At 46.9% G+C, this 21,553-nt stretch overlaps 1 protein-coding gene across 1 annotated transcript in view; it reads left to right on the top strand.

The window, feature by feature from the left end:
- The window catches only part of LOC119383669 (formin-2-like), a 113,693-nt gene that overhangs the window by 53,425 nt on the left and 38,715 nt on the right, over positions 1 to 21,553 (top strand). The gene's annotated exons all lie outside the window — the stretch shown is intronic.

Raw genomic sequence — 21,553 nt, 5'->3', positions numbered from 1 at the left:
ACACCCACCACCAGACGGAAACCTTTTTTCAGGAAACTACCACCGCTGCCGCAAGAGGACTTCAAAATGGTGATTTGCCCGCATCAGGGACTACCACAGAGAAACTTTACAATCCCGCAACTCGCCGGAGCCGTGATTACAGCATGCCGGGGCTAAGTAAGTTGCGACCAATTTCTTCTACGAATAAAACCGGGGTCCAACATATTTATTGCGTCGACGCCGGACCAAGCCACGGTGGACCACATCCGTCACATAACGGAGCTCAGCGTTTATGGAAGAACGCATGCCGTTAATGCATACGTGTCCACTGGGGAAGGCACCGGCAAACGGCCTAACGCCTCACACCCCTGCCGAAACGCTCAAGGTGAACCTACGAATCCGCACGCAAGGAGTCGAGATACTGAGAGCACAAATGCTCGATGATACCAACACCGCTGTCGTTACCTTCTACGGACTAATCATACCGCCATATGTATATATGGGTGGTGTGTTAGCGTGTTAACCGTACAAGAATACTATTCAATTTTGCTACGCCTGCCGACAAACAGACGGCACAGACGTATGCCCGCAGCCTGACCTACAAGTTCGTCGGAAATGTGGCAGACAAGACCCCCGGCGGACCACGATTGCCTCCCTGCCTGTTGCTCTTGTGGGGGAGTATATTTAGAAAGAGAAAAGGAATCTAAAAGAAGATTAAAGCCTCAAGCACGTTCGACGTCTTCGCCGAAATATCCAACACGAACTCTTGGATAAACACACCCAAGCAGCCACCACAGCCAAGATGGCTCAGTTGGGACACTTCAGAGGACAAAGACGAGTAATGGCCCTCGCTGCATCCAGAAGTAAGGAAAAACCCAGGGGTCGGTCACGATCGAGATCCGCCATGAGGACATCAAATCTAGCCAAATCAAAGCCCAAGGCGACATCATGCTCCCGATCCCGGTCAAGATTGAGGAGAATGGATGCAGACGTCGACACCTTCCACCCCAAGTCCCACTCCCAGTATCTCAACTGGAAGCCCAAAATTCCAGGAAACACGGCAGAACACCGACCATACAAAGGTGGGGTGGGCGGGGACGGCCTCAACCGGGGCTCCCATTACATCAAATCCTGAGTACCAGAAAATCTTGGCAGAAAATCGCATGCTCAAACAAACCTTAGAAGAAATCAAACAGGCCGCTCTTAGAGGACAGATTAAACAAACGGCTAAAGTAGAACAACCGCAAACCAAGGAAGCGAAAAAAATATTCCTTAATCTCAAAATCCAATCGAAGCCACGCTACAGCAAATGATGCAGAAAATGCAGGGGATGCAGAATTTTCAGAAACAGTTCCATAACGATTTTCAAAAAAAAAACAAAAGCAACTGAACCGTAAGCATGCAGCAGGTAGTCCCAGCGCACCTACTCTTCGAAAAGCCAAAAACGGAGTAGTCGCTGACTCCAAGGATGCGGGAAGTGTTACAGGCCATGGCCACTAATCAGGCAAAAACAAACGAAACCGTTGAAATTTGGCAGCGGAACTGCCGTACATTTCAAAACAAGGCGGCGACCCTACGGTCCTACATCGCCACGGCGATTGTTAAGCCGGACATTATATGCCCACAAGAACTTGGCAAATGCACTGTTAAATTGCGCGACTACTATACACATTACAATTCGGATTATTCGAGGACCGCGACGCTGGTTAGCAAAGGGATCGGGTCGACCGTTAGCTATGCTCCCAATAGTCAAACACAACACCATATAGTGGAAGTCTTTCCAACAAAGAAAGGACGCGCCAAAACCCTTATAATCAATATCTATAGCCCACCTGAAGAAAGAGGCATGGATTTCGAGCCTATAATTACCCTCGCCATGGGGAGCATGGAGAGGAAAGACAGACTAATTCTCGTGGGGGACTTTAATGCCCCACACAGAAACTGGGGTTACAAAAAAGATACACCCAAGGTCAAATTACTTCTTCACGCAGTAGAAAATACAGGCATACAGCTGGAAACGCTGCCTTCAGCTCATACTAGCGCAGGGAATAGCGTAAGCGCCGACACGTACCCAGACCTGACCTTTTCGCTGAATGTTAGAGACGGGCACTGGCAAAACTTAGAGGAAAACCTGTGGAGTGATCATTTCATAATAAGATTCCCCACCACAACTCCCAAGCTCAATGGCCGGCTCTGTTACACGTCTACAACAGAATGGCCGCAATATCACAAGTACCCACTTCCTTTAACCGCGCCTGCAAATATGGAAGAATGGGCGCTGGCCGTTAAAGAGGCTTACGAAGCCTTTACTAGGAAAATTACATTAACTACGGAAAACCCAGTAGTCGACTCGTACCTGCTACATTTGTGGGACTGTAGACGGGGACTCACGAAAAGATAGAAGCAACAAAGGCTAAACAGAGAATTAAGAATAAGGATCGCGGAATTATCGGACCAGGCGAAAGAATACGCGCGTAATTACAAGCGGAAAACTAGGCCCAGTTTACTGGGGAACCCTATTCACAGCGAAAACATGGGCCATACTGAGAAGTATGCTGGATCCCGAAAACACAAAGACTGAAACTAAGCGAGCCCTCAGAACACTAACAGGCACGTACCAAGGCGACAACGCCAAATTACTGCAGGTACTTAGGGAGCGATACATCGGAACAAAAGATTGTATGTCCCACGCGCTTACTCAGGTATAGAAAACGACGCGCTAGACGCCCTTATAAGGCAGAACTTTTTGCAGCCCACACAAGCATTTAAGAAATATTCTACAGCAGGGTAAGATGGAATCACCAATCCCATGCTCCGCAATTTAAGCGACGAACGGATTGAGCGCTAAGTTAAATATTTTAACGAGCAGACCTGGGAGACAGGGCGCCTTCCGCAACAGTGAAAAGACGCCACCGTCATACTAAGGCCAAAAGCCGGCAAAGCTCGCAGTCCGTAGAACTTACGTCCGATCCCTGACATCCTGCCTTGGGAAACTCTTCGAAAAAGTAATTCACATGATGCTCATGAATCACCCAGAAGATCGTAGTCTGGTATCAGACCACATGTAAGGCTTTAGGAGACACCTATCCACTCAGGACATATTTGTGAGAGTTAAGAAGGAGTTTCTAAGCAATATACCTACGGGAGGGGAGCATATCGCAGTAGCGCTAGACCTCAAAAGTGCTTTCGACACCATGCCGCACACGCTCATACTCGAAGACTAGAAAAAGTAGAATGTGGGGAGAAAACGTACAATTACATACGCTCTTTCCTCACAGCGAGGAAAGCCACGCTGGGATTAGAAAACATGAGGTTAGACCAATTTGACATGGAAGGTAAGGGCACACCTCAAAGAGCTATCCTCGCGCCCCTTTCATTCAATTTAGGCATGACCAGGCTAGCAAGGCGATCAGAGCAAATTCCAGACTTAGAATTCTCGCTGTATGCGGAACGACGTCACCCTGTGGGCAACAACAGGACCTCTGGGGTACAAAGAGCAAGTCTTGCATGAAGCAATAGAAGCAGTAAATAATTTCGCAGAACAAAGTGGCATGTCCTGCACACCAAAGAAATCCGAATTGATAAGGCTACACGGCCGGCATTATCGGAAAGGCCAAAACGTTAGTCTGTGGTTAGGCAACACGGAAATCCAGGAAAAACATAGAATTTGAGTTCCAGGTCTATGGCTACAAGAAAACCGCAGAGCAGACTTCACTACCAAAGCGCTGATGGCAACCACCGAACAAATAGCCGGCATGATAAACAGTGTCAAGAAAAGGCAGAGGTGTAACAGAGACGGAAGCCATCCGACTAGTACACGCGTTTGTTGTCAGTAGGGTCACATATGGCCTGTTGTATCAAGAACTCAGCCCTAGCGAAACCAAAGAAGTTGACGTGATCATACGGACGGCGTATAAAGCGGCATTGGGACTCCCACCCAGCACACCCACTGAGAGACTACAGGCACTCGGACTTCATAACACTCTCGATGGAGCTGAGGGCAGCGACTATGCTAGGGCGAAGGGAACGCCTCGAGCGCTCAAAGGCAGGGAGACGGGTCCTGGCAGATATAAATTTTCCTCTCTGACCCCACTACGGCGAGGACCACGTCGTTTCTGTACCCGAGACTTTACGGGAACAAGTGATAGTTTCCCTGATTCCGAACAGCATGAATTCACTCTACGCGGCGCAAGGCGCGCTGCTAGAGCGAGACAACTCACTCAACATTTCGGCGGGCACCGTGACGTCATTTGCACGGACATCGCTAAGTCCGATCATGGTCAGATTCTAAAGGCAGTATATGGCTCCAAACACTCAAGTATAACAATCTCGGCCTCAGTGCGCATGCATTGTACGAGCACAGCTGAAGCGACTGCAATAGCTTTAGCAATAAGGCAAGCAGACGCAAGCGGGAACTCCATAGCAGTCATGACAGACTCTCAAGAGGCGTGCCGAATGTTTATAAACGGACGTCTACCGCGCATAACCCTCAAGCTACTAGGTGAAGTACTCCGAGAATCACACAGCATTACATGATGTCCGGGACACTCCAGAGTCCCAGAAAACGAAAGGGCGAACACACTAGCTCGCGAACTAGCGGACCGAGCAGACGATGCCCCGAGTAAAATGCCAAAAGACCACAACCCGCACGGCATCCTGGAGCACTAGCGTCGCGAACGACAAATCTACGCGTCCCTGCATCCGCAGCTCGGAGTTGGAGACGCTCAAAACTACAGAAAAATCCAGACAAATACCTATCCGCACTTGGGCCTATGGCACGCAATGTGGCCAACGGTGTGCGCCGGTAAATGTCCATGGTGCGGGGGGCGTCCGTCTCTTCTCCACATTAAGTGGGAGTTTATGTCTAGGCTAAGAAACATAAACTCTCCTCTGGTACAGACCTTACTCAGGGAGCCTCGGGAGGCCGTCCTCGCTCGAGCTCACTTGAATACCCAGAAGGGTCTATTGGATCAGGCTGAGCGTACAGCAACGGCCACTGGAGTCCTGGACTTGGGACCCACCCTTGCTGCTCCCTTATCTCTCTTTTTTATTGAATAAAGTTTTTCGACCAATCAATCAATCAATCATCCCATAGCATCAATGCACATTTTGTTACACTAAATCCTACTCCTAGAGCTTCACCTTCACTTCCGCGTAAAACCGCCAGCCGCTGTATATCATCTCGACTATCCCGAAATTAGACGATATCTTCAGCAGAAAATAAACCTGGAAGCTTGTGCTCCTTTCTGTAAACCGCAGTGCCGCGCTAGCCCCTGGAGGGCGCGAAAGGCCCTGTGGGAAAAGAGAGCGCGGGCGTGCGGGATACAAGCGAGCCGTCCTCCGTCCAACGTCCTTTAATATTGCGCGAGAAGTGAAGACCGAGCGCTTGGAAGGAGGTGCCCGCAAATCGTAGTCATAATTAGCATGCCGACGACGGTAATTCTAACTACGCTTTCGCTGGCCACGTATCCGAGGAAAGAAGGATCATAAAGCAGGTACCATATTTCGTTCACGAGGTCATGTCATATATGTACCTTGTGTTAGTTACTGCATCAAAACTGGAGCCGTGAGACGCACCATAACACATCTAGAAGAGACATGCGTATGCAAGTGGCCAAGAAATGTTGCGGAAACGTACAACCACCGTTAGTGCATTGTGGTTAGATTATTCCAACTAGGAAACGGCGAAATAACGTAGAAAGAATAAAAAATCCGGCAGATCCCAAACACTGTGGGCATCAATATAATGTGAAGCAGCCAGCAAAGAGCTGCATACATCGCCTTGTTTTGTCTTTGAGAGAAATGAAGTCATTCATGCCATGACATCTAGTTCACTATATATCGCATGCTGGCCATGCATGCATGCATGTGCAGTCTGGTATATGCCTTGCTGATGAAACGTACATTATGGTGTACAATGGATGCAGTGTGTCATTTATGTTAACCACGCGCTCGTGTCATGTCATACCAATTTTGGTACATATCTACTGAAGGAAACGGTTGGAAGAGCACCATGAGGGTGTAATTTAAAACATAACACACATGACATGCATGCCATGATTGGCACGTTAGGACCTGTCATTTATGTTCGCCATGCAGTCACCTCGCGCAATAGAAATTTTGGTGTATATCAAGCAAGCGAACCAGCCGCGATCACACCCTCAATATGACGTAAATCATGCCGGACATGGCATGGATATTATGATTTTCATGTTACCACCTTTAGATTGTGTTCGTCATACAGTCACGTCACGCAATACCGAATTTGGTACATGTCAAGCCAGCGAAACGGCCGAGAGCGCATCACGAGCGTGGCATGTAAATCATGTCGTACATGACACGCATATCAGAATTTCCATATCACCACCTATCATTGACGTTCGTCATACAGTGGCGTCGCGCAATACCAATATTGGCGTATATCAAGCAAGCCAAACGGCCGCGAGAGCACCATGAGCGTTGCATGTAAATCATGTCGTAGATGACATGCATGTCATGGTTTTCGTGTTACCACCTGTCATTTGTGTTCGTGATACGGTCGGATCACGCAATAGGAATCTTGGTGCATATCAAGCTAGGGAAACGGCAGCGAGTGCACCATGAGCGTGGCATATAAATCTTGCCCTATACGACATGCATGCCATGATTGTCATGTTACCGCCTGTCATTTATGCTCGTCGTACACTCACATCATACAATAGCAATTTTGGTGTATATCAAGCTAGCGAAACGGCCGCGAGAGCACCATGAGCGTGGCATGTAAGTCATGCCGTATATGACATGCATGTCATGACTTTCTTGGTACCACGTGTCATTTATGTTCGTCTATAGAAATGTCTTGTCATACCAGTTTTGTATATATCCATTCATTTGAACGGCCGCGAGCGCCCCGAATCTATGTCATGTAAATCATGCTGTACATGGCATGCATATCATAATTTGCACGTTAGGACGTGTCGCTTTTGTTCGCCATGAACTCTTGTTACGCCATACCAATTATGTTTACTAACGAAACTGCCGCCAGAGCCCCAAAACCGTGGCATGTAAATCATGCTGTTCATGACATGCATCTCATGATTTTCATGTTATGACCTGTTTTTATGTTCGTAATACGCTCACGTTATAGGGAACCAGCGCTGGAGTTTCCGCAGCCGCCCTGGCGGTCAAAGCGCGCATACTCCAGCCGCTCCCGCGGACGAGAGTGGCGACTGGTTGAGGCGATGCGGGCGCGTATCGCCGAAACAAAACAAGAGGATGCTGGCGGTACTGTTGCGCATTCAACTGCCACAATACGTAGAAATGAGGGAGGACGTATCCTTCTATGTTTTTCCTTCTAAAACGTATGAATATGAACGGATGCGGCGTTGCATCCCGGCAGTCAGGCGAGCACAGTATGTTCTTGCTCTACTGTCTAGTGGCGTCGGGCTGATTTCTAAACCGAATTGCGCGTGTCTGCTAGATTTATTCGATAGTAAGGGCCACCAGTGGAAACCGGGGCCAACGAGAGGAATTTCATCGGTGTTTTGTCGTAAAAAAACGTACATATTTTGCAGCATGCAACATATGTAACAATTTTTTCGTCTGACCACCACCAAGTTCATTTCTGATGCCACCGCGTGCAATGAATGATACGATAGGCAGGTAGTCTGCATCATTTGCAAACAGTTACGCAGAAGGAAAGCTGTCTGTCTACGAGATGTGTACGGGGGCACGTTCGCGCCGAAGCCGCTGCAAAGTTATAAGAAATACGCCCGCGATGGATGCCTCCGTTGAACTTTACTTGTGCTACAGACAGAGTTGTCACGAACAAATCAGCGGACTACTCGAAGCTTAGCTTACTGGAGTCAGCCGATGCGGTAAAGCATCTTTGTGTATTGGCTTCCGCGGCGAAGTGCCATCGCAATTATATGCCTCGCTAGAAAGCGTTAAATATCTTGGATTTTTACTCGCCGTTTAATTCGCCTAACGTACTGTGTTAGTTTTTTCGCTTGCCTTAGCCTGCTTAGAATAAACCTGTTTGATCAACATAGACACTTGCTATAGCGTTTTACGTGTCAAACAAGGTATGATAATGAGGCACGCCAAAGTGTGGGAATCAGGATTATTTTTGACAACCTGGGGTTCTTTAATGTGCACATAAATCTCAGTACGCGGGTGTTCTTTGTATTTCAACCCCATCGAAATGCGGCCACCGTGGCCGGGAATCTGTCCCGCGCCCTCGAGCATAACAGCGCGACACCATACGTGCTTTGCTAGCACGGTGGTTTGCTTGATCAACGTCCGCGTGCATACATACCGCAGGCTGGGCATACATACCACGGCAGAAAAACGTTGACGCAGATACTCCTTGCCTCTTATTTTTTTTTTTTACTGCAGTAGTGGGCAGCTGGTATCGACGCAGCACGTACTTATCAATGGAGGCTGTGAGCCTGCACTAGCTTGACACAAATCCCAGGGCGCAATCAGAAAATGGTGAGGACGGAGTCGCCATCAAGGCACAGCAGCGTCTCTTTGACGCCGTATGCACAGACGTAGTCTGCTCTGTAGGATTTGTCTCCGTTTTCCAATGCTTTCTTGAGAAAGTAGCCTTCAGACAAAGTTATTTTTTTTTCTAAACCATAGAGCAGTATCATTGGCGCAATGGCTGCTCGAGGTGTTCGCGCCAAAATGAAGCACGGGAACGGCACACGCGCGTGCGCTCACCGCGGTACAGTGCAGCCGGTCGTTTGAGTGCGAGCGGCATTGCCTCCGAGATTAGCCGGCGGCGCGGAGGCCATGCGAGCGGCTGAGTTATGTCGCGACTCCCCGCCAGGTGCCCTTTTTCGGCGCGCCACCTATCCAGCGCTGGTCTCCCATACCATATCAGTTTTGGCATAAATCCCATTAACGAAACGGCCAGGAGTGCACCAAGTCGTAGGCGAATAGATAGATAGACAGATAGATAGATAGATAGATAGATAGATAGATAGATAGATAGATAGATAGATAGATAGATAGATAGATAGATAGATAGATAGATAGATAGATAGATAGATAGATAGATAGATAGATAGATAGATAGATAGATAGATAGATAGATACGCTCAAAGTCGCAGAAGTTCGCTTAGCAATGTTTCGCTTTTAAAGGCAACACACGTCTCGTTCTTTTTTTACAGTGCAAAACAATAGCCGAAGTCCGACGAGGAAAGCTTAGAGAAAGCGTGGACTATCGAAAACACGCACACGACAGAGCTCTGCACGAATGGGAGGATCGTTCTTGGGTATTACTCTTCCAATATAAGCAGCGAATCGTTCAGATTTCGAGGCCGCCTTGCGTGAACGCGGTACGAGCAAGCGTTCTTCCGCCGACGGACTCGCGCCACACAATCAAAGGCGAGAGTTGTAAGCGATTTGATTACGTACATTGTTGCTGCTACCATCAATTGCTCCGCATGACGTACCTTGCCAGCTACAACGTGGTGTACTCTGTAGTCTTCGAAGACCAGCATGATGTAAGAACAAGTGATAACCACATAAGGATTTCCGGAGACGGCGTGTTAAGCGACAACCGCCTGCATTGCAAGCATGAATGCGTGCCTGAAGCAGACGACGGAGTTCGGCGCTCTTTTTCCTGTGATGCACTGTGCCGACGCATGGGGGCAAGCGCGACGCTTACGAAAGGTCCACTGGAGGCTTTTCACGAAATGAACTCTCTTATTTGCGTCATCAAACAGCTGCCTGTGTGTTGCTTTACTATGTAAAACGTGTTTTTCACATTGTTATTGAATGGTGCATTGTTTATATCGCCTAAATTTATGTGTGCTAACGGATTGTAGTATATCCTCTGTACTATCTGCCATTCCGGTAGCAGTATTATAAATAAATGAATACATAACTCAAGCATGTTTTACTCTTTCATCGTTTTGTTGTATACGCCCAGCGCTCTGTGCAATAGTCCGTCGTTTGTGCAATTTAATGCTTCACCAGATACAAGAACACAAGCTAGTAAAACCGTAACTATATCAAGAACAGTGGTAGTTTTTATGATAAAACCCGAATCAGCAAAGGTAGAGTTTTTCTTTGAAGTACCCATAAAAGAAGTAAAATACTGGTTCTTTATTGGCGACGCGTTTATGAATGTGTATCATGCACTCATTATCGTAGGTATAGATAGCAGTGATGTTAAAAGAACATCCGTTCATGACATTCACGAGCGCTTGGAGTGGTAAGACGTACAAAGAGTTTAGTACTGCAGCCACTGATAACTGGAAAATTCCTTACACATGCATTAAATGCGGTCCCTAAATGATGAGCTATTTACTGTAGCTAACTATAAACATTATTTTCACCAGATAATTCATACTGCCATTTCTATAAGCATTTACGTGCGCTTAGAACGCAGGCGACATGATCCTCACTGGCATATTTTAATATGGTTTTGAGACTCATGATTTCATTTTCGTGTTACTGCGTGTTAAATAGCGGAAAGCCTTCGTCAAGCCATAATATTTTTTTTTCTTTCACCCCACACCATCACTGCTGTGACTGTTCTATTGAAACTGGGCACACGTGTAGACATATAGCAGAAAGACATTAAAATCTTGAAGAACAGCGGCGGTTCTCGTATAAGATCATCTGCAAAGTTGTGTTTTGTTTCAAAGTACTCTACATGTTGCAAATAACTTATTTTGACGGCGAAGCTGCTTGAGCTATCCGTTATCTGTGCGACCTATCAGAAGACTGTCATCATCATCAACGGGTATGTGCCACAGAAATTCGGCAATTCCCATGACTCACCACTGGTTAACTGAGAGAGTGAGAGAAAGCTATAGAAAGAAAACGAGAGAGAAACATTGAAATAAATAATGGCAATAAAGACATTCCCTCAGGGATGTCATCAAAATGCTACAAGACGCCCTAATGATGCCGGTAACAGTTATGTTTAAAGAAAATCATAAGATATAGAAGACTTGTTTTCAAATATAACCTGCATTGAAATTGCGCTGTTTTTGTTTGAAAGCACCATAAGAAACAGAAAGAATTTAATTTTGCTTTGTTGCGATGCTTTAACCAAAATGTTCCAAACAGCCCTGATGTTACAGATAGCAGCGTTGTTAAAAGAACCACAGCTCTCGAATCTTTTAACCTCTTGAAGCAACACAAAATGCATGTTTCGCCCATATGTAGAAATATAATAAAACGCATAACAAACCTATATCCGGAAGAGCAGTTGGTTTGAAACAAAGGCATACGGTTGTAGCTTTCGTTCTGCAACAATGCCCGTGTCCTTTAAGAGGACACGCTGAAACATCAACACTCGTAAACATTTGCAACCCTGACAGTGAAGTTCATGTGAACGTGATTGATTGCGTTATTGTTCCATGTTTGAGAGTCCTTCAGGAGCGAAGAACCAGCAATAAAGTTTTCTATTGAAAATTCGTCTACTTGGCCTTGACGCGTCAGCCACCATATGCACAGCTATATTGTTTCCAACGCGGTCCACGCACATATATATGTATTTCGGGAATGCGAAAACAAACTCTTGCAATTTATGGGAAACAAACGAGTTCACATTATTGTTGCTACCGGTGAGGCGTAATTCTGTCTACGTTCAATATTTAATAAGACGTCCCGACTTCGCCGTTATCATGAGATTAATTCTTGTATCAGTAGTGTATCTTGTGGCAAGTTTATTTGGTAAGTACAAGGTCTTGTTTAGTTCAAGTTGCTGTTATTCTGTATATTGCATCAGTGAGGCTAAGAGCTATAAATAAGCAAGCAGGGTCCTACGTGGCTTAGGCTGAGTTTTTGTACAATAAACATACCTGTGTAATCTTGCAATCATATTTAGGAACACCACAACGCATTAAGTGTGCATGCGATTGTGCCAAGGCTCTTCTTCAGCTGGATAAGATGTACCTTTGTGACCTGCCTAAGCGAACTTTGAAAGCAAAAATCCAATTGGAAAATTCTGGAGGGGAAAGTGGACCCTTGTGCTTATTTCGCGTAATGAGCGTTCTACTATATATAATACAATGAGGAAATCGAATTAAATGGAGATTGAGAGTGCAGGCAGAAACTCTATAAAAAATCCGGCAGATCCCACGCACCGTGGGAGTCGATGTAATGCGAAGCAGCTAGCAGAGAGCTGCATACATCGCCTTGGTTCTCTCTGAGGAAAATGAAGTCATTCACGTCATGCCATCTATTTCACTATATATCTCATATTTGTCACGCAAGCATGTATGTGCAATCTTTTTATATAATGAAACGTGTAATCTGGTATATACAATGCATGACTTGTCATTTATGTTCGCCGTACACTTACGTCACGCAATACCAGTTTTGGTGTATATCAAGCCAGGGAAACGGCCTCGAGCGCACCATGAGCGTGGCACGTAAATCGTGCTTTACGTCAAGTGCATGTCACGATTGTCATGTCACCACTTGCCATTAGTGTTCATCATACAGTCGCATCGCGCAAAACCAATATTGGTGTATGTCAAGCTAGCGAAGCAGCCGCGAACAGACCATGAGCCTGGCATGTAAATCAAGCCCTCCACGACACGCATGTCATCATTTTCACATTACCAACTGTCAGTTATGTTCGCCTACAGTCACGTCACGAAATACCAGTTTTGGGGTATACCAAGCTAGCGAACCGGCCGCAAGCGCACAATGAGCATGTCATGTAAATCATGCCCCACATGACATCATGTCATGATTTGTATGTTACCACCTGTCATTTATGTTCGCCGTACAGACACGGCATGCAATACCAATATTGGGATATATCAAGCCAGCTAACAGCCCAGAGCGCACCATGAGCATGGCATGTAAATCATGCTTTACATGACATTCACGTCATGATTGTCATGTTACCACCGGCCATTTATGTTCGTCATACAGTCACGTTACGAAATACCAATTTTATGGTATACCAAGCTCGCGAACCGGCCGCTAGGGCACCATGAGCATGGCTTGTAAATCATGCTCTACAGGACATTCATGTCATGATTGTCATTTTACCACGTGCCATTCATGTTCGTCGTACAGGCACGTCACGCAATACCAATTTTTGTGTAGATCAAGCTAGTGAAACGGCTGCAAGCGGACATGAGCATAGTATGTAAATCATGCTATATATGACATGCATGTCATGGTTTTCATGTTACCACCTGTGCTTCATGTTCTTCATACAGTCACGTCGTGGAATACCAAATTTGGTACATGTCAGGATAGCGAAACCGCCACAAGCGCACCATGAGCGGGGCATGTATGTCATGGAGTCAATGACATACGCCATGATTTTCATGTTACCACCTGTCATTTATGTTCGCCGTACAGAAATGTCTCGTCGTATCAATTTTGGTATATAGCCGCCTAATTAAACGGCCGCGAGCGCCCGGAGACCATGCCATGTAAATCACGCTGTACATGACATGCGTGTCATGATTTGCATTATAGGACCTGTCACTTATGTTTTTGTCATGCAATCTTGTCACGTCATACCAATTTTGGTATATATCGAATTAACGAAACGGCCGCAAAAGCACCAACACCGTGGCATGTAAATCATGCCACTCATGACATGCATGTCATGATTTTCATGTTATGACCTGGCATTTAGGTTCGTCATACAGTCATGTTATGTCATACCAATTTTGGTATGCATACCATTAACGAAACGGCCAGGAGACCACAAAGTCGTAGGCGGCTAGATAGATAGATAGATAGATAGATAGATAGATAGATAGATAGATAGATAGATAGATAGATAGATAGATAGATAGATAGATAGATAGATAGATAGATAGATAGATAGATAGATAGATAGATAGATAGATAGATAGGCTCAAAATCGCAGAAGTTCGCTAAGAAATGCTTCGAATTAAAAATGTGCAACCATAACGGTAGTGTGAAAAAAAATCTATGTTTCGGCTGGAGCAACTTCTTGCAGTGCTACATGCAGGGGGTCCCATCTATCACGCAGCAAGATTTGAAGCAGCCCTCGTGCATATTGTTCCCAGTGCACTGGAGTAGCCACTACTATCTTTTTGCTAATAAGGTTTCATTGTTTAGTGAAAAGTATGCTTCTAACTCGACAAGTACTCATCTAATTATCAAAATGGCAATGACGCATATGTAGGCCCGTTCAAATAGCATCCAACTGCACTATTTTGAACAGCGTAATGATTCCGTGCTGAAGTTTTCCAGTTGATAAAGAAAGCACGCGAAATCTGAAACATTTGCACGTGAATACACTGTAGCGCATATAAGGAAGTAGCGTCCTCAGTCAAGCTCACAGTGAGGTAGTATGAATGAATATGTGAATATGTGAGCCAGTATAAAAAAATCCAGAAAAGAAAAACATGAATCGCTTTTTCTGCCGCTCCCTGGCCATAGAAACGCGTCGCTTTGCTCTTACTTAGTCGGTCATAATCAGGAGAGTGCTCTGGCGCCGTTATCAGTGAGAACTGTCAGTCGTGAGGCACGGATAATGATAGTGGCGTACAATCCAGCTGATCCATGAATGCTGTTAGCGCTTGTTACCTTTGCCAAAGTGCGGAGCGCTGTCTCTGGCAGTGGACAACACGCAAGACAGTTGCTTGCAGTAAGCTTATTTGAGGGCGCTGATTTCTTCTTTTTTTGCGTATGGGAGGGTAGTCACATGTTCATTTGTAGATGCGAACCATCTCTTGCTCGGGGGTATGTCCTGCAGTGGGCTAGTCCGCATTCACACTATGCATGCGCAGGAGGCGAACCGGCCAAGGGGGTTTCTCTGGGCTGCTGCCCGCAGGAGAGTCGGCGGGGGAGCGGGAGGGCGGCGCGGTGTGCTTCCAGGGGGGGGGGTACGTCTGAGGCGGGGGTGACCCGCGGCTGCTTGTCTCACTCTCCTGCTTTGGGGGTGCGAACGGGTTTTAATGACGACAGTCTTAATTGGGGAACTTAAACGCAGAAATTTATGTTTGTCTGTCTGTCACCCGATTCAGCCACCCGGTCAAAGTTGAACCACTTGCCGAAGGGCCAGCTATCTTGTACTGCTGACTAGGTTCATACTTTTGTACATTGTCGATCAAAAAGCAAACATTACGCATATCTGAGGCACAACATCAATAAGTAAGTATTAGGTGATGTGTTCCTTTAATAGAAAATACATAGATACGTAATTGTAAAGACCCTAGTTTGTTAAGCTGCGCTGACAATGCGGCTGCGCTGAAAATGCGACATGCACGCAGACGAACGCCCCTGCACAACATGGCCTCCGAGACGGCGGGCGCAAAACCCGCCGCGCGCCCGCCATCTCGGAGACCATGTGCACAACTCGTGTTTCCCGTCGCATTGCCAGATGGCGCCCATATCTCAAGCAGCGCTAATCTATCGTCTTTCGGCGACATTTCGGCGACAAGCACGCAGATACGCAGCCAATTTCTATCCTGCTGTGTGCAGCATTCCTCCCGGTTTCTGCTGTTTGCCAGCTCCAGAAGCGGGTTTTGAGGAGAGCGTTTCTGGCTCTCTGGGTGCCTTTGCGATGAGGCCGAGGTCGGTAGTATCCTTAACGAACGCCAACGGAACGCGATCGTGCAAGTGCTCCTGCTCCGGTTTCGCATCGCCTCATGGTCCCCTTAGTGGGAGATGGTGTAAGTTTTTTATTTGACATTTCGCGGGCTTTATTTATCAGCCTGAAAGATTGAGCACGTTATTACTACGCTGTCCAAAAAAACCCTGTTAGGTGTTATTTGAACATGCCCACGTATGCGTCACTGACATTTTCATAGTTATGGGGGTGATCGGAGATCTCTGTTCGTTCCGCGTACCTTCTGGTGGTGTTACGTCACAAAAGTGGACGATCCGCATCTCTTTCCCGCCGAGAGGAAGAGGACAGCCAAGCGTCAAGCGGCGAGCTTTCCGGAAGTAGAAGTGCATCGTTTGCCCTCGACAAGGGGACCGTAAACTTCATAACGAAGTGTTTCTCGCCTTTTAATAAATATAGTTGTTATACGAAAAGATATTGTTCTTTTTTTCTTCTCAAGCTCAAACAGTTTCTGAAGCAGCAATAGCTTTCAGTACTAATATTTATTAGTGTTAGAAAAACTATACTTCTTCTAACGTGGTCGCTATGTGGTGTCGCGCACGCGAATAAAACACCAGGAAAGTACCAGCTGGCGCACGTTTTTCAAAATGTCGCCCCCCGGAACGTCTGCCTTAGCCCCCACGTGTCGGATCAGTCAAAGGGAGCGTCCCCTGGCTTTTGTGAAAGAGCACCCACAGATCGCGACGCCGTCGTGCCCGCTGGTGCCGTCGTTCAGGAGTGAGAACCGGGACGACATGTGGCAGTAGCTGGAAACGCTTTTGGACGATGTCGCTGTGCGCAAGACCACAGCCCAGTGGCAGGCCTGTTCGTTTCGCTGGCACCGTTCGTTTCGAGAACCGAAAGCGAGGCCGCACTCACTCATATCTTCAAACGCATCTCGCACCTCCAACCGCTCTGCCCTGCTTCGAGAAACGCAGCAAGAGAAGCAACCATCACAAGTGCCATTTTCTCGAAATCAGCTGTTGGCAGCCGCAACCGCCGTATCATGCCGCGCGAAGCCGCTTGTTCGCTCGAGAGAACGCGTGCGAACGGTCTCGCGCTCTGTTCCTTTGTAGCAGACGACATGCTCGTCATGACGAGGTATGACGTCACCAAAAAGTTAAAGATCAGCCAAAAACAGAAATTGCTACGTCCCTCAGAGATGTTATTTCTATGGCTTCGGCCAATTGCGTGCACTGCCAGAACGGGCGCAGAACTAACGGCGCCGAGCAGCGATCTCTGATCGCCCCACTCGTTATGAAGCGGTATGATGTCCCTAAAAAGTAAAAGGTCAAGCAAAAAAAGGAATGGCTACGCCCTTCAGAGTCCTGGTTTTTTACGTCTTCGGCCAATCGCATGCGCCAACGGCGCACTACAGAGATATTGGATCGCCCCCTATGTGAGTATTTGTCGTGTTAGAAATACAGTTTTGACAAATACCTAAACCTCATTAACGAATAAGTTGGCAATGGCAGCACCAGTGTACTGGCCACAATATGCACGAGGTTTGCTTCGTGTAACGCCGTTCCCTTCTGTTTAAATCTTGATGCGCGAAAGTTAGGACACCCTGTATAGTTAGCCTTAAAATTTGTGTGATGGGCCAGTGGCACTGCACTGCAGATTTTACTAGAAATCTGCAGTTTATGTCAGTTAAACTTGCTTATATTTATAAAGACCCTTTGACATGGCGCTTCAACTCATTGTGTCTAAGAATGCATTTTTATGTGAGCCACCTGCGACAAAGAAATTTAAGGCAGATTTGTCATGTTTTAAAGCACGCAGCGCACGATGTAGTTACAAAAGAAATCGTCTATCACTTGCTGTTTTACACAGCAAAATAATGAATAAGCTTGGTTGCACACTGCTCTAACTCTAACGTACTTTAGCAACTGCGGTCAAGATTTTAAATTCAATAGTGATAGGTTTTCATGGTTCTGAGAAGGCGAACGTTCTATTGCAAAGTGGCCTATTGACAGCGAAACGTTAATTGTTACGTTATTTTCGTTATTTTTTTCACTTTGCTATGTCTTATTTCTTGTTAATTTTTGTTTTGGGGCAAGAATAACGGTTGTTCAAAATATGCAGCGCCATCTGTCGACTATCCCATAAGCTCAATTCGCCATGTTTTGTTGGGCGCGAAATGAAACCAGTCGCATATCGCATCCTCTCAGGTGCTAGCTACTGTTTTTTTTTTTTTTTATCTTCGTCCTGCGATGGCGTTCCTATGCTTCGTGCGCTGTTCAGGCAACGAGGGAGCCCACAATGCCGGGAACATGGTAACACTGTTTTTAATCCAACTTATCAGTTACCTGAACGAAGAAAAAGATTTTACCGACGCGAACACTTTTCGTCAACGAAATCACCACTGTGCTTTGGTACAGAAATGATCGGCGCGAGCAGAAGCTCTTATTTCTCTGTGCAATTTGGTTGCTCGCCTGCAACACAAGCTACACTAGCAGAAGAATATATTACAATATATGCATTTTAAAACAGACTGCTGGCGTCGCACAAGCACGAGAGAGCATGATTGATCAAAGTTAGTTTGTCGGTGCTCACGATGGCCGAAAACAATGATTTCCGTATATAAACGTATATAAACGTCTGTAGGCAGTGTCATAGACGCTGTTGCGTGTGTCCGCAGTAAATCATTGCCGCCATACGAGACTCAATCGGCGAAAAGATTCCAACAGGGATCGCTTTGCAAGCTTCGCAAAGCAGTGTGCGCCGAAGTAAATACTCCGCATGCTGTGTCTGCCCTTCGCTTTACACCCCCGTACACCTCTCCTTTTAGATGCGAAAGCATCCTATGCTCGGGGCAGTGTCCGTTCTGCGGCGTCCGCACTTATACTGCGCATGCGCCAACTCTCCCCCCTCTCCTCGCGTGAGAGCGAGGAGGTGGGGTGGAGGACGTGGCGTGAGCGCTGCCTCCGCTTTGTTTCTCCTCTCCCGTTTCTCTCTCTCCGTCACAGCTCTGCCCTCGTACATAATGCGGCGCGCGTTTGCTCCCATTGCACTCTCCTTCGCAAAGGCGATATGGACGCTCGCGAAGCTGAACGTAAACGGCAACGCCGGCAAGCGAATCTCGAATCTGCGAGGCTGCGAAAGCGCGCGTTCGCTTTGTTTCCGTCATTCTCTCTCTGTGCAACGTTGTGCCAAATGCCATGAACAACGTCAACGTCAGCGCTAGTTGCAGCGGCAGCGTCACCGCCGCGGAGCAGAGGAAGGCTCGGGAAGCCGAACGTAAAGATCAGCGCCAGCAAGCGGTAATTCAAACGCCTCGACAACCACCTTCTCATAAGTCAAATAAGAGAAACGGAAACTCGATGTGCACCCCCCCCCCCCCCGCGATGCTTTCGCATCCCACCATGGTGGCCCGTAGGGGGAGATGATGTGTAATTTTTATTTTTTCCCTGATTTCATTGGCCAGCGTGCGCTGCGAATACGGCACGAAGAATTAGGGAGCTGTACAATAGATGGAGCTGTTTGTTTGGTAGATCAGTGCACTCATCTTTCCGCTGATGGTGGGCCCTCGCATGCTGCTCGCAATAACCCGCAGTTATGCACGCATCCGTGGCATACGAAAATGAAGTATGCGCTCTTTTTAACGAATAATGACGACGAAGTAGCAGACAGAGAGGTGGACAGGACAAAGCGGAACTTTCAGCTGTTTTATTCCGTGCGTTGTTCACATATATATGTCTGTGTCTTCTTCGTGGTTATTCTTTAAAAACGGCGCATATCCAAGAAGAAGAAGAGGCAAACCAGAGCACGCGCCGGGAGCGAGCGGTGCTACCGCGGTGCCCCTAGCGGACTCCATGTAAACCAGACCTACGCCAGATGCGGGGAGTACAAGGCTCGCCCCTAAGGTGCTTTGCCCCTAAAAAATGCTTGAGTTCAAGAACAATGCAACATTTAGATTTATTTGACGACAAGGCCACACCTCACTCGCTGGAAGACCTTTTCTACCAACTGTTGTTTTGCGTTCTAATAATTGTTACTGTTCGGTGCCGTTTTATCTCCATAAATGTTTGATCAATATTTATTAAAGCATGTACTGAATCATACGAACAAAAGAAAATGGGCAACAATGATGCTAAAGAGCAAATTTGTGCTACAGATGAGTAGTGATATACACTGTATGCACACTTCAAATGTTTTAGGTATTTGGTGTATTTGTGTGTGTGCGTGTCACAAGTGCTGAAGACAAACTTTAGCCAGCATTATACACTTTCCAAATCTCTTTGTTTTACATCATCAAAGTCTCGTTCATGTACCTGACCTTGCCCACTTCATTATCATCAGACATAACCTCCTTCCGTTCTCCCTTGTCAAAGCAGCACATTTCCCGATCTTTGTTACACATGGTTCGAACGTGATCTTCAATGGCCAACCCGTTTTACCCTCCATACACAAATCCCTCTCGTTCGTCGTGCCAAATGTCGTCGTCCTGCATCAGTTCCACGCGATGACAATCCACTGCCGATTGTTCGGTCAATTCAAAGTCCCTAAGTCAGGGTCTGATGCAAGCCGTTTACGTCTAGTCTCAGCTTCTCTCACTCGAAGTTATGTATCTTCTGCCCTCCACTTGCGCTTGGTTTCCGCTCCTCTTTCGAGGGCTTGTGAATTAGAACGACGGCGTCGTTGACGTTCCCCCGCTAATTCCAACTGACGCTCCCAACGGGCAGTATCTTGTTGTGTAGAGTGCTCGAGTTTATCCATCGTCTAATATTCGAGAAAGGCCGCAGAGCTCTCGCACCTCCATATTTTTTTTTCACTGTTCTAAACCATCCGTGGGGCATGCGCCCTCACAGTCGAATTCCTCGCAAGAGGCAACCTGCAACTCCCATGCTTCTCGGCGCGCGGAAGCCACAAACATGCTTGCAGGAAGCTTCTTTAAAGCAGTGCTCGAGCAGTGCTTCTACATGAAGGATCCATCGCTCGAATCATAGGAGTGAACGCCAGTAATGATCATCGTGTTGGCCGATAACAGAGGTGGACGGGGTGCCGTCTACCTCATAGATGCTGACATTGGGAATGTAAAGTTAAGGAGCTCGAGCGCTCTCTGGTTGTTGGAGTGCGCTCTTGTAAACTTAACGGTTAAAAGCGACTTCCGGTGCGTGATTACGGAGCGCGCTCTACGAGCTCAAACCCTGAGACGGTGCACGAGAGCTCCCACCTTAGCTCGCGCCTGCTACGGTTTCCGGAAAAATTACATCTTTCCGACTCTCTCCTTCGATGAACTGCGTTCTCGTTCCTCACTCGTTCCTACCGCGGAAGCAACATTCCAATCGCCATGTAACGCTTTCGTGCCCCCGAAGGCAATCGGCGTAAATCGCCGTTAAGCTAAGTCCGAAGGCGTCGCACTCGAGCGCATACGAGCGCGTTCACTTGGAGATCGGAGCACGCTAACTTTACGCGCCCTCTGGCTCTGTGGACAGCGGCAAGTGTTTCTCGGGGGTTCCAAAATGGATTTCATACATCGATGATGAGGGCTTCTTGCCACGGGCATAACAATCCAACATCCAGCCGGCTTGCTCAAGTAGGTGATTGTGACTCTGTTCCGCCTTTCGGTATGGAGAAGTGGGATCATTTTGTGGCTTGCGGTGAATTTCACTCCTGATAGTGCAGTGGCGGGGACGTCGGCCAGATGTTTCTTTAGGTAAACAGAAATTGTGTAGCGTCGCTCATGTATCGCCAGATGAGGTCCACATAGAAGCCCCTTTTATAGGTAGTAGTTCAAGATAGCCCTCGTAAATGAACCGTCAATTAGCACATCTGTTAAAGCTGGAGATCCAACTGGCCGAAATTGAAATTACTATGATTTGCGAAATTACTATGGTTTGCATCAATCACAACCAATGCACATATAATGTCAATTCTTTTTATATTCATTTGGCACTTCTCAAGACGCGCTGAATTCCATTTTTCTGATATTGCCGTGTATAATATGCGCAACCTCTCACTTATATAACGCTCTAGCTATAATTTTTTTCTTCTCGGCGAATAGCCCTGTTCATGCGG

This window comes from Rhipicephalus sanguineus, chromosome 2 (assembly GCF_013339695.2).
Source record: "Rhipicephalus sanguineus isolate Rsan-2018 chromosome 2, BIME_Rsan_1.4, whole genome shotgun sequence".
NCBI lineage: Eukaryota > Metazoa > Arthropoda > Arachnida > Ixodida > Ixodidae > Rhipicephalus > Rhipicephalus sanguineus.
The sequence above is the reverse complement of the archived record's forward strand: the minus strand, read 5'-3'. Positions and strand labels throughout refer to the sequence as shown.